Genomic DNA, 15,694 nt, shown 5'->3' with positions numbered 1-15,694 from the left:
TTATTACTCTGGTAAGTTTAAAATACAACTTCTACTCTCTATTTTTTTCTGTTGAATTACATTTCTAAAGAAAGTTTAAATAACGTAAAAGATTCAAGGGAAAAAAACAAGCATCATGTCATTGAACAATTTCCTATCAGTAATTTCCTGTTTTATAAAAGACTTCTTACGCACTAAGCATCTATCACTCATAGTCATGTTACTGTAAGATTACTCACATATTGTGATTTTGAAGATTAGGACATTAATGATACGGTTGATTTCAGCAGATTATTATGATTATTACACACGATTAGCATCCCTCAGCAGTCCATCTCAATCAAATATTCTGCAACAGTCAAAAGTTTGGAATAGTTTACGATTTTGTTTTTGGAAAAAGTCTGTTATGCTTTGGGACAAGCATCATGTCATTGACCAATTTTCGTTTCAGCAATTTCCCGTTTTATAAAGGACTTTTTATGTACTAAACATCTAACTTCAGTTGAAAGTGTAGACATATGTTGCACAAGTTGCTTTAAATATTTGCAATCTTGAGATCCACTTGAGACTACAAGAGGATATTGGTTTCAGTCTTTAGGAGCACAGAGAAAGCCAAGGTTTCCTTTAAGAGGTCCCATGCTGTATTCAGTTGCTTATTAAATATGATTGAAAACTAATAACCCTGTTTTTCATGCTTAAATACAGTTAAGGGCAATAAAAATAGTAGTTAATCAATATTTAATGTCAAAATGTGTATTAAAAGGTCAGGTTGTTCTTATATAATGACAGTCAGCTCAGAGCAAGGCATTGTGCTCACACTACGTCATTGGGATTGATCTGTTTGTGTTGGTCCAGGCTGCTGTTTTGACTGTCCTTCCTGGTTGTGGAAGAACCAGCTCAAAACACTAAACAGACGTCATTGGCTGCTCGTCTCGGGACTTTCTGGAGTTCAGTAACAAGAGGAGTGAGAAAATACAGATAATTTTGAGACATGGAAAATACCTGCTTGGCTTTAAAGATGAACTTGACATATTTAGGCCACAGTTTAGATAAGATTAAGCAAATGAATGGGCCACACAAGATGTGCAACTGTATGTTTGTATTTTATGTAACACTTAGGCTACTGGATTGTGTTTGTCCTATTGTTCAAGTCATAGTTCACCCAAAAATGAAAATTCTGTCATTATTTTCTCACCTTCAAGTCGTTTCAAACCTGCATGACTTTCTTTCTTCAGTGGAATATAAAAGAAGATATTTTGAAAAACATTTTTGTCCATACACTGGAAGCAAATATGTTGTTTTGGACATCACTGACTTTCACTGTATATGGACAAATACACTTCTAAGTGGTTCTTTCAGAGTATTTGTTACATTTTTTTAGTAAAGTAAACTATGCTTTCATTCTGTAAAATTACAGTAAAATGTACACATACACAGAAATATGCACTCATAAAGATGCCATGCAGGGCCCATAAAGCTGCTGGGTCTGATTTCCACTCAACTCTGGTGCCTTTAGGAAGTTGTTAAACAGAGATACACAAAGAGGGCAGGGTCCAAGTCAGCACTGATGTAATACAAGGTAGCGACTGATGTCATTTTAAAAGAAATCTGTATAAATGTCAAGTTTTGCTTAATAAGAAAGTGTCTGAGTATAGAGAACTTCAGGGAAGGAGTTTTAACCCACAGAAACGGACCTAACATCATGATTTGGTGGGCCAAAACTGTAAAAGTCACTAATTAGTTAATCAAATATCTACTATAATGTCAAATCTGTTTACACACCTGCATTTTAAAGCATAGACTAAGGTGTGTCTCTCTTTACAAATGTAAAGTTGAGTTTTAACAGCCACATTACTAGGTTAGATCACATTTTGAAAAGAGCAAATTGTGTCTCACATTAGTATATGCATAGTGTGTGTGTATAAAGTAAGGATTTAGTGTAAATATTTTTGTTGTTTAATGCCGTTCAAAAGATTGGGGTCTATTTTTATTATTTATACTGTACTTTTATCTATACATTAAACTGATATAAAGGAACAGTAGAGACTTACATTAACATTGATACAAACCACAGCTGTGTTTGGACACAGGAACCTTAAACAAACATCTTTGTGAGGCCTACGTGACATATGTTTGACATGTGATTGACACGTGTTTTCAAGTTCAAGCGAGGAAGTCACAACTACAAACTGAACTTTCACCGGATGAATTCATTGTTTATGATAGCATATCTTGACGGTGTGGACGTTTTGTTGTGGAATACAAACAATAATGAAATTATGTAATTTTATAGTAAACACTACTGTATCAGATCAGGATGTGCCAAAGAAAACAAAAGATAGCGATCTTTGACCCCACTAGACCCAAGGTTAGGTGTAGTCATGACAAAATCCGGTACATCCTGCAGTCAAACTCTTGAAAAACAAGCAATCTGAGGTCACGCACACACAAATCACTTTTATTACAAACAGTAAGACTGTATTTCACATAGAATTGCATAATGTCTATAGCAAATCCCTGTGAAAAAAATATATATAGATAGCAATTCATATTTATTTTCTATATATTTATATATTCAGAACTACATATTTACATTTTATTTACATTTACATTTATATATTCAGACATATAACTATCCATTGAGATTTACTTCTATATATTCATGATTTATATTTATATGTTAATATTTTTATCATTAGATTCTGATAAATAAATACATATTCTAAATTTACTTCTACATATTCAGACTTACAACTATATGTGTGTGTGTGTGTATATATATATATATATATATATATTCTGATTTACATTTATATATTCAGATTTATAAAAAATATAGTGATTTAATTCTATATATTTAAAATTTCAATTTATATGTTCAGATTTTTTAAATATAATTATTTACTGTTACTACGCTTCACATTTAAAGTTAATATATTTTAAATGTACATTACCAATGTGTAATTATAAATAACAAATATGTATTATACATTCAACATTACAAAGATAGAAGCAATTATAAAATTACATACTGTTTAAAGAAGTACTGAAGTGAATTCTGCCAATCACATTTAATCTGAATTAAAACCGTACATTATCATTTCATTGCAATTTACATGTAATTTAAGTGTCTGAAAACAATACACTCACACTACAGTAAGTATATTCTTTTAAAATGTATTATTTCTCCAATAAGTACTTTTTTTTAATAAAGTGAGAAGCACAATTAAAGGAAAAGTTCACCCAAAAATGAAAATGCTGTAATTATTTACATTCATGTTATTCCATATCTGTGTATTATTTTTCACATACAAGACAGGCAAGAACCAGTCATGTTCATTGTTATTTACATCCAACATATGCCATATTTAATAAAAAAAAAACCTGCATAATTACATAGAGATTAATTTACAAGTAATTTTAATTTATATAGAGTTGGCATAAACTAAAAATGACTTGAGTCTGGATCACGTTTATTGTGTTTTTATAGCCTTTTTTTATTGGACTCGATTGCCCATGATTGCTTTAAAATATTCTTATATGGCACAGGAGAAAAAATAACACCATGCAGATTCGGAATGACATGACTGAATTTTAATTTTTGGGTGAACTGTTCCTTCAAGACATGTTACTGTTGAAAAGTGGGTTTCGGAAGCCCCTCGCTTCGTAAGACCGATTCAATTTCGATTACACAGCTGCAAGACGTGTCTCTAAAAATAGACATTAAAAACATCCAATTTCATTCATAAACACAGTCAGTCAGCGGTGTTTGGAGACTATAGCATCATCGCATGAATGTACTCAGTGCCCTTGCAGACAGGAGATTCAGGGACATGTACATACAGACAGAGGGTGGGTCCTTGCCTTGAGCTGACCCTGTCTATCCCCTCGTGTGACGTTCTTTGTTTTCCTGCCATTGTACGTTTGTTGAGGAGGGACGTTCTAAAATTGGCTTTTTGTTTGAGAGTTTACTCAACAGCACGGTTTCCATTCATTGCCCGTGCCATTCCACACTTACTGATACATCTTTAAAATTAGTTAACCAAACAGGAACCTGTGCGGATGAAATTTGGGATGCTCAGAGTGGGTGGACATCTTCCTCTTCTGCTTTATTTTTACACCGCTAAGGATCCGGTTTCATAACATTTCATATTCCAGTTGTTATCTTGGCATGTGGAAATTATGGACGACGTACTCCTCGTGTAACACAGCCTTTCCACTAAATACCCTCTAACGGCTCCCGCGGGAAAAGCTTGTGTCTCGGCCTCCTCTTAAACAACATGATGTAATGTTTGCATAGGCTGTAATGCATAATGAACTTGCTGAAGTTCTTGATTCCTTCATAAATAACAGCTTTGCAGTCACTCTAATCTGGCAATGAGCTGATGCCAGATGGATTTCCATTTAGCGGCGAGGATATTGCCGATTTCTAGGTGAATGAGAAGTTTCCAGAAAGTAAAAGCAGAACAATACAACTTGCGGTGAATCGGTGAAGTGGGAACAGCGCTGACATCCGGAGCTGAGCACGGGATTGTGTCGGGTCAGACCTGCTCCAGGCCTCCATGCTCGAGAGGGAAGGTCTTTGATGAAAGAGGTAGTGGAAAAAGAAATGAAGCTTTGATTTCTAAATCTCTCATAATGTCTTGTTCTGTAAAAGTCAAAGTCCCATGAATTGATGGCTTGCTGGATAAGGCCTCTAGTGTTTTTCAGGTCTTTTGCAAAAGATGATGTCCAAGTTTTATGGATAGCGGCATGAAGACAAGGAGGCACACTCAAGAGTAAATAAATCTTACACCGTGTAAAGTGACGATATATAATCTCTTACAAAATGTTACCATGATATCCATAGTCCATCATCCATCATCAAAAATCAAGTTTATTTGTTAACAGTTATTTTAATAAAACAGTTGTTTTAAAGTTTTCAAAGTTAAAAGTACAAAAGTTAAAGTATAGATATTAAAATTATATTGACACATCTGTGAATATAAATTACTTAAAGGAACACTCCATTTTTTAAAAAATAGGCTCATTTTCCAACTCCCAAAGAGTTAAACAATTGAGTTTTATCGTTTTCGAATCTATTCAGCCGATCTCCAGGTCTGGCGGTAGCATTGATATTACACAGCACCTGAAAGTAGTCCCCAGCTATATCATAACTACACTGACCAAAATTATAAATACAACACTTTTGTTTTTGCCCCCATTTTTCATGAGCTGAACTCAAAGGTCTAAGACTTTTTCTATGTACACAAAAGGCCTATTTCTAAATCTGTGTTAGTGAGCACTTCTCATTTGCCGAGACAATCCATGCACCTCACAGGTGTGGCATATCAAGATGCTGATTAGACAGCATGATTATTGCGCAGGTGTGCCTTAGGCTGGCCACAATAAAAGGCCATTCTAAAATGTTCAGTTTTATCACACAGCACAATGCCACAGATGTCACAAGTTTTTAGGGAACGTGGAATTGGCATGCTGACTGCAGGAATGTCCAACAGAGCTGTTGCCCGTGAATTGAATGTTCATTTCTCTACCATAAGCCGTCTCTAAAGGCGTTTCAGAGAATTTGGCAGTACATCCAACTGGCCTCTCAACCGCAGACCAGACCAGCCACCCGGACAGCTGCTGCAACAATCGGTTTGAATAACCAAAGAATTTCTGCACAAACTGTCAGAAACCGTCTCAGGGAAGCTCATCTGCATGCTCACCGTCCTCATCGGGGTCTCGACCTGATTGCAGTTCGTCGTCGTAACCGACTTGAGTGGGCAAATGCTCACATTCGATGGTGTCTGGCACTTTGGAGAGGTGTTCTCTTCATGGATGAATCCCGGTTTTCACTGTACAAGGCAGATGAGAGACAGTGTGTATGGCGTCGTGTGGGTGAGCGGTTTGCTGATGTCAACGTTGTGGATCGAGTGGCCCATGGTGGTGGTGGGGTTATGGTATGGGCAGGTGTATGCTATGGACAACGAACACAGGTGCATTTTATTGATGGCATTTTGAATGCACAGAGATACTGTGACGAGATCCTGAGGACCATTGCTGTGCCATTCATCCACGACCATCACCTCATGTTGCAGCATGATAATGCATGGCCCCATTTTGCAAGGATCTGTATACAATTCCTGAAAGCTGAAAACATCCCAGTTCTTGCATGGCCAGCATACTCACCGGACATGTCACCCATTGGGCATGTTTGGGATGCTCTGGATCGGCGTATAAGACAGTGTGTTCCAGTTCCTGCCAATATCCAGCAACTTCGCACAGCCATTGAAGAGGAGTGGACCAACATTCCACAGGCCACAATCAACAACCTGATCAACTCCATGCGAAGGAGATGTGTTGCACTGCGTGAGGCAAATGGTGGTCACATCAGATACTGATTGGTTTTCGGACCCCCCCCCCCCCCCCCCCCAATACAGTAAAACTGCACATTTTATTGTGGCCAGCCTAAGGCACACCTGTGCAATAATCATGCTGTCTAATCAGCATCTTGATATGCCACACCAGTGAGGTGGATGGATTATCTCGGCAAAGGAGAATTGCTCACTAACACAGAATTAGACAGATTTGTGAACAATATTTGAGAGAAATAGGCCTTTTGTGTACATAGAAAAAGTCTTAGATCTTTGAGTTCAGCTCATGAAATATGGGGGCAAAACAAAAGTGTTGCGTTCATAATTTTGGTCAGTGTACTTACCTAGCTGGGGACTACTTTCAGGCACTGCGTAATATCACTGCGCCTGCTGCACCCATGGTACGGCAGCAAAGTTCCTTGATTATTACGCCGGAATGAGAGTATAGTTCCTAGCCATATCGGCCTAGAAAATCGCAACTTTTCATTTTCCGTCAATCTTAGTTCACGATGTAACTATAGAAGGGTCAAATTTTAAATAGAAAAAGTATCGAAACACTTTGGTCATTTTTGAGCGAGATGCTAACGATCTAATCAGATTCAATCTATGCTAAGCTATGCTAAAAGTGCTACTGCCAGAACCGGAGATCGGCTGAATGGATTCGAAAACGGTAAAACTCAACTGTTTAACTCTTGGGGAGTTGGAAAATGAGCCTATTTTCAAAAAAAGTGGAGTGTTCCTTTAACAAATAGAGTTAAGTAGAGTTTTGAGTTTTAAATAAGTCTCTTAAGCTCACCAAAGCTGCATTTATTAATATTGTAAAATATTATTAAAATTACAATTATTGTTACAATAAACATTTCTATTTTAATATATATTAAAATGATTTCTTATGGATTATGTGATACTGAAGGCTTGGGTAACGACTGCTGAAAATGTAGCTTTGCCAACACATAATTAAATTTAATTTTAAAATATATTAAAATAGAACATTTATTTTAAATTGTAGCCATATTTCACAATATTATTGTTTTTCTGTATTCTAATCAAATAAATACAGCCTTGGTGAGCAAAAAACTTAACATATAATTATTCTTAACTTTTAACCAGTTGTGTATATCATCGTGGAAGGCTTTACATCACTTAAATAAATATAAAATAACACATTTTTACAACCTCTACATATATTATGGCTTTAGTGTAGTGGTTGAAAATATGGTAAAGTTAAATATTTTGTAAGGGATTATTTGAATGAGAACAATTTAGATTTGTTCTGTTTTCCATAAACACTCGTGTACATATAAACCCTGAGGAATAGAGGTAAAGATGGGATAGCCAACACAGCTACTGCAGGGGTGAAGAGGAAGAACAACAGGTTGGGAAAACTGTAAAACAAATTCCAGTTTTCCTGATTCCTGCTCAGGAGTGGTCCCAGTATCGGCACTCCATCCTACCCCCTTGCTTCCTGAGATTTCCTGCCTACTCCCGGCCCATCCGCTCCCTGGCATGATCCGAATGTTGCTCAGGCAGATGACAGGGAGAAAGCAGGGAACAGCAGGAAATTTATTTTCCAGGCGTCCAGAGCCTCCACCCTGCTCCCAAAGAAAGTGGCATTAGAGCCTATCACACGCTATTTAAAGATGACCTGAAGTGTGCACGTGCATGTCCGAGTGTGTGTTGGTGATGCTGGGAATGTTGACTGATGGCACTTCTGGAAAGTGCCACAGCCAGTATGGCACCACACACACACTTCCTTGGAAACCTCTTCCTTTGGAGATTAAATTGACTTTTGTGGGATGTTTCAACACAGGAAAACACTATTTTTAAGTAAATATATTTGTCTGAGGACATGATGAACTTTTCTTGTTTTGGAGAAATCTATTTTCTTCTTGGGTTAACATCTTTAGCCTGATAGCCTGATGTGTTTTCTTTCTTTCTTTCTTTCTTTCTTTCTTTCTTTCTTTCTTTCTTTCTTTCTTTCTTTCTTTCTTTCTTTCTTTCTTTCTTTCTTTCTAATCATAAACCCTTCTTGACAATTAAAACTGACACATGACTTAATATGCATTATTATTGGCAATTTTAGTTTATAAATGAATGAATGAATGAATGTCTAAATAAATAAAATTGTCTAAATAAAAACAAACAAAACAAAACAAAAAGCACAGAAACAAAAATGAAACTAAATGCAACACACACACACACACACACACACACACACACACACATATTTGTTTCTGTGAATTGTGGGGACTTTCCATAGACTTCTATTACTTTTTTATACTGACCAAAACAATATTTACTATCCACTAACCCTAAACCTACCCCCTACCCCTTACAAAAAACCTGTTTGCATTGTTAAACATTATTTATTATTTTTAATCTTTTTATTTTTCCCTCTTGAATGCAGGCCGGTCCCCACAATGTCAAAAATTTCAGGTTTTACTATCCTTGTGGTGACTGTAAACAAGTACACACACACACTCACACACATACGCACACACACACACACACACACACACACAAAAGCAAATCAAAACACCTTGCTGTAAATATTCCAAAACAAAAAACACCTTGCCCTAAATATTCATTATATATGTTTTAGGGATAGGGATTTCATTGTAACATTCTCTTGAACAACAACACATTCAACAAAAACATGTAACCATCCTTGAAATTGTCATTAGCTTTTTGATCTCACAACTATAACATGGGAGCAAGAGGGAATAAATAAGGGAAAACTGAATCTGTTCTTAGACTCTACTGAAAGCAGTGGGGTTATAGTTCTTTGAAGAGGCACCTCAGTGTGTGATGTTTAATGTGTGTGCAAGCCTTTTTGGTGAACAGAGGAGGGAGTGATAATGTAAGATCTAATGGCTGTGAAGCAGAGAGCAGGGAGTGTGCAGGTGGTTCTGACCCTCAGTATGCCCTCTCTGTGCCCTGCAGGAGAATCTGGACTCTGCTGCCTTTGGCACATGATGTGACAGAGTGAGTACTGCACTCACACACAGAGACAAACACACCTAAGACTGGTTTATGATTTGCCATGCTGGGCAACATGTCCACAAGTGTCAGCATGAGAGAGTCATTCAGAGGTATCAGCAGTTATGTAACTCCACATGAGTATGCCACCAACAGGTCAAAGAGAAAGGCAGAGAAGGATGAAAGAGTGGTATTTTTCCTGCAGCCATAACAAAGGAATGCTAAATATCTCATTTGATCCCTGTTATTATGATTTCCGCGGGGTATAAATCACTGGAGACGTGATGATTTTATGAATGCTTTGTGTGTTTATATGAATTTATAATGGAATGGATCACAATAAATATCCATATTATCTGACAGATGAAAATAAATAAATTTATAAATGAATCAAACTAAATAAAATTTAAGGTCAAAACAGACAAAGAAAAACATTTATTATGGATTATATGTAACTAAATGTTTAAATATCTCATATGACATATGATCAGACCTAACAATAATAATAATAATTTGTTACATTTATATAGCGCTTTTCTGGGTACTCAAAGCGCTTTATATACAAGGGGGGTGTCCTCGTCCACCACAATGTTATTACAATGATTTTCATGTGATAAAAATGACTAAAAATGTGATGATTTTATGAATTTCTGGTTTTAAAGGAATAGTTCAGCCAAAAATGAAAATTTGCTGAAAATATACTTACCCTTGCAATGCAAGATGTAAATGAGTTTGTTTCCTCATCAGAACAGATTTGGAGAAATTTAGCATTAAATCACTTGCTCACCAATGGATCCTCTGCAGTGAATGAGTCCAAACAGCTGATAAAACATCACAATAATACACAAACAATTCACATCATCCATCAATTAATGTTTTGTGAAGTGAAAAGCTGCATGTTTGTTGGTAATAAATCTGAACAAATCAAAACTGAATTAGTTTTATAGTCCATTCAGCTAAAATGTTTTAATTGGTCAAACATTTAGAAAACTATACAGTAACTTATTTCAATAAAACTTTTACCATTTACTCCATGTGTTTTATATGTTACCTCAACTAAGATTTATTACTTGGGCATCATAAGAAATTGCTGGGTGTTACATGTTGATTTCTGCCCTCCATCGTCTCCTACGTCTCCGCTGGTCCCGTCCAGCTCTGCGCCTCCCGAGCGCCCTCAAGTGCCCGCGACTCCCGAGCGCCCACCAGATCCCGCTCCTTCTGAGTGCCCCCCAAACTATGTAGAATTTACCCAAGAAAATATTTTGGGGTGGGGGGGGTCCATATAGCCATGGCCATAGTGGCCAGGCCAAAGGCTCCCCTGATCCGCCATGGCCGCCCGAGTCCCCAGATCCGCCATGGCTCCCGGATTCTCCTGTCCCGCCATGGCCGCCCGAGTCTCCTGATCCACCCTGGAGGCTCCCCTTGTCTCCGCCCTGTTCTGGCCCTGCTCCAGCCTCCAGCGTGCCTGCGTGATATCTGTTACGTGTTGATTTCTGTTTAGTTCCTGTTTGCCCTTATTTGGTATTTCATGTCCTAGTTTAGTTCATCTTCGTTCATTTAGATCACCTGTCTTATATTAATCATCTTGTTTGCTACTTTGTTCCATTTCCTTTATAAGTCCTAAGTTCTGCCCTTGTCTTTGTCTGAGTTTAATGTTTTATTAAAGAATATACGTGTGTTGATGCTACTTCGTTCTCCTGACCTTTTGTTTATTTTACTTCAACCACTATCCGTGACACTGGCATAAACATAAACATAAACATATATTTTTATACAACCCGAATTCCGGAAATGTTGGGACTTTTTTAAATTTGAATAAAATGAAAACTAAAAGAATTTCAAATTGCATGAGCCAATATTTGATTCACAATAGAACATAGAGAACATAACAAATGTTTACACTGAGAAATTTTACAATTTTATGCACAAAATGAGCTCATTTCAAATTTGATGCCTGCTACAGGTCATAGTTGGGACGGGGCATGTTTACCATGGTAGAGCGTCTCCTCTTCTTTTCAAAACAGTTTGAAGACGTCTGGGCACCAAGGTTATGAGTTTCTGGAGTTTTGGTGTTGGAATTTGGTCCCATTTTTGCCTGATATAGGTTTCCAGCTGCTGAAGAGTTTGTGGTCATCTTTGACATATTTTTTGTTTAATGATGTGCCAAATGTTCTCTGTAGGTGAAAGATCTGGACTGCAGGCAGGCCAATTCAGCACACAGACTCTTCTACTATGAAGCCATGCTGTTGTAATAGCTGCAGTATATGCTTTTGCATTGTTCTGCTGAAATAAACAAGGCCTTCCCTGAAACAGACGTCGTATGGAGGGGAGCATATGTTGCTCTCCCTTTCAGCATTCATAGTGCCTTCCAAAACATGCAAGCTGTCCATACCGTATTGCACTTATGCACTCCCATACCATCAGAGATGCTGGCTTTTGAACTGAACACTGATGATGCGCTGGAAGGTCTCCTTCCTCTTTAGCTCGAAGGACACGGAGTCCGTGATTTCTAACAAGAAGGTCAAATTTGGACTCGTCTGACCATAGAACACTTTTCCACTTTGAAACAGTCCATTTTATATGAGCCTTGGCCCACAGAACACATGCTCACATATGGTTTCCTTTTTGCATGATAGAGCTTTAGTTGGCATCTGCAGATAGCATGGCGGATTGTGTTTACCAAGAGTGGTTTCTGGAAGTATTCCTGGGCCCATTTAGTAATGTCAATGACAGAATCATGCCGATGAGTGATGCAGTGTCGTCTGAGGGCCTGAAGGCCACGGGCATCCAACAAAGGTCTTCGGCCTTGTCCCTTACCCACAGAGATTTCTCCAGTTTTTCTGAATCTTTTGATGATATTATGCACTGTAGATGATGAGATTTGCAAAGCATTTGCAATTTGACATTGAGAAACGTTGTTTTAAAGTATTCCACAATCTTTTTACGCACTCTTTCACAGATTGGAGAGCCTCTGCCCATCTTTACTTCTGAGAGACTCTGCCTCTCTAAGACATCCCTTTTATAGCTAATCATGTTAGACCCTATGTCAATTAACTTAATTATTTGCTAGATGTACTCCCAGCTGAATCTTTTCAAAATGTCTTGCTTTTGTAAGATATCAGAGACTGAATCAGAAAAATGTAAGATGCATCAGAACATTGAAACCTGAGAAGCTGAGATTCCAGAAAAAGGGGCCTCAAAGCTGTAACAGGACAACGTCATAAATCTAGTCTGAAGCAAGCAAACTAACCAGCAAGCCTCTTTCACAGAATAGCTTACAACCTTGAGACAAAAGAACACTTATTGATAATTCCAATTAAGGAAGGAGACTGTCAAATTTGTTGCAAGTAATCAAGACTGATGGTCACATGTAAACCTGTGATAGAAAATCACGAGCTACAGACCCTCTTGGGCTGGTCTCCACACACAGAAGACAAAGAACAATCTGTTCACATGTACTAAAAATCATCTTAAAAGGACCTATGAGTTATTTCTCTGCATAGAAATAACCTATATTATGTTTGTAACCTACACATTAGATTATCATGCTTTAATCAAATATTATGTATGGTTTTTTTAATCACTATTGAATAGCTGAAGGATTCAGATGTGTGTTTGGTATGTATGAGTTTGAGAATTCATGCTTTAAATGTTTCTTCCAATTAATTCTTTGTAAAATGTATCATATTCTGGTTATAGAAATCACATTCAAAAGTATACTTTGCAAGAGCTTGTAAAGTTCGGACCTCTGACTGAACAGATAACATGCTGATTTATGATGGAAAGAACACCCCTAGCTAAGATAATAGTATCTAATTGGTCAAGACGTCCAGATGGGACGGTCTTAAAAACTCAGGACACCATCAAACTCACTCTTACTCTCTTGCTCTCTTACGCTCTTCTTTTCTTTTGCCAGCGCGTTTTGACGCTGCTCTTTGAGCGTGCTCTGGCCCATGTGCCAGCTGCTACCATAATGAGAAGAAAGCCACCTAGTCTCGTTACATCCTTTTATTCTTTTACTTTAGTTTCTTTCCTTTCCGTGGAGTTTCGTGTTCTAATGTAAGTTTGCTGCAAAGTCCAGTTCCGACTGCACTCGCTTCAAACTTCAACCAGACCAACTCCGCATCTTAAGCAATGCCCAAGACCTCACTTCAAAGACTATTGAACTTCCAGCCAATCAGCAACTTCGGGGAACCCCCTGTGTGCAACGACGAAGACACAAAGGAAACCCCTTTACACAGGCAATGCAAGCAAGTAACACCTCCAAGTTCTAACTGAATCAGGTGCCTCATTTTAGCCTCATTGAGAAACTCAAAGCGAGGGTTAAATAAGTGATTGATGGTTGTTAAGGTCTATGCAATTGAACATATTGCTATAAACTTGGGATTTCACATTTCCATTCTCATAAACTCATCCTTTCCTTACTTTCTCTCTTTCTGCAACGTGTGAATGTGTGAATGCTTGTGTTCATGTGTTAGATTAGTTTATGTCTTAGGTTTATAGAAATAAAATCTGATTTATATTGAAAAGAGAAGTATCTTGTGTTTCGTGCTCACAAGTTAATGTCTTAATCTGCCAATCTTGTTACTGTGCTATTAAATAGTGTTTTCATTATATTTTGTATTTTAATATCCAGTGCAGAGTTTGTTATACGGCTCGTTCAGTGAATCGCCGTAACACTGATTCTGTTCAAATCCCTATAAAATCATAAATGATTCCCTTTGAGCTAAATTAAACTATTTCTTTAAATTACATATTAATATTACTTTATTACGTTACACTTTTTCCTTTGTTGCCCCTGTGCCAACTTTTTTGAGACCTGTAGCAGGCATCAAATTTGAAATGAGCTCGTTTAGTGGATAAAAGTGTAAAATGTCTCCATTTAAACATTTGCTATGTTCTCTATGTTCTATTGTGAATAAAATATTGGTTCATGTGATTTGAAAGTCTTTTCGTTTTCCTTTTATTCAAATTAAAAAAACGTCCCAATATTTCCGGAATTCGGGTTGTAGTTTAACAAAATTATAAAAAATGATTAACTGGTGTTTATCAATCATTAAAAACACACATTACAACACATAATAGCCTTTATTTAATAACAATCTCAATTTATAACATTTTTCATACAGACTAAACATACAGGCGTTTAAGTGTTTCATGGATTAAACAAGAATAAGACCACGTTCCCTTAACTTAAATTTCCCTCAGACATATCATACGATTATTCAATGTTTTTATATATATATATATATGTTGTACGTCTGTGTATAAATATATACGTTTTAAATAAAACATTTACACCTTTTGGTCCCACTTTATATTAGGTGGCCTTAACTACTATGTACTTACATTTAAACTAATCATTTGATACAATGCACTTATTGTGTACATACATGTTTTTACATTGTACTTATATTTAAAAAATACCTATATGTAATTACATATGTAATTAGTTTCTGTAGTTAAATTTATAATTACACTGTTGACCCATCCCTTACACCTTAACCCACCCTTAAACCTACCCATACTACCAAACCTGTCCCTAACCTTACCCGTATCCCACCTCAATAGCAGCAAAAGTGTTTTGCAATACAATATGACCACAATAAATACATTGTACTTATTTTTTAATGTAAGTACATAGTAGTTAAGGCCACCTAATATAAAGTGTGACCCACCTTTTTAATATCCATTTTGTTAAATTCAGTCTAAGTACAAATATTTATTCAGTGCCACTTGACTTAACTTACCTGACACCTTTTTACAGTGTACGAGCCGTCTATCCTTAATATTGTTTTCTCCAGTGAAGTTGCTTGTCTGAATCAGGAGAGAAATATGTACAGATCAGGCAACGTTTAGCAAAAACAGTCCAAAACACTTCTAAACAGATATGTTTGTAAATTTTAATGTGAGAGGACAACAGGGGATGGACTTTTTCACTGGAGGAAGCATTATTATGGAATATAGACTTGTATTTTGACCAGAAGTGATGGTTTAAAGTTAAAATGATTTGTTTCTTCAAAAATATAACATTCAAGCAAGTGATGAAATGACAAATATCTCCAAATCTGTTCGGAAGAAGAAACAAACTCATCTTGGATGACAGGAGGGGGAAAAAAACTGTCATGGCCAAAAATTACGTTAATGGTTATACACCTCTTCATTACAGGATGTGAAATTACAGTAAAAAGATTACACAAAAAGATTAAATATGTAAGAGAATTCATTTTATAGATCAAATTAACACAATTCCATTAGGATCACAATAATGCAATAATCATTCAAATAATTATGTGAACGCAGGACAGAAGATGCTTGTAAACTACATGTTCTCTAGCTAATTTCCTGAACAGATATATACCTGTTCCTGGAAGAGTTGG

Source organism: Barbus barbus (genome assembly GCF_936440315.1).
Source record: "Barbus barbus genome assembly, chromosome: 24".
Classification (NCBI taxonomy): Eukaryota; Metazoa; Chordata; class Actinopteri; order Cypriniformes; family Cyprinidae; genus Barbus; species Barbus barbus.
The sequence above is the reverse complement of the archived record's forward strand: the minus strand, read 5'-3'. Positions refer to the sequence as shown.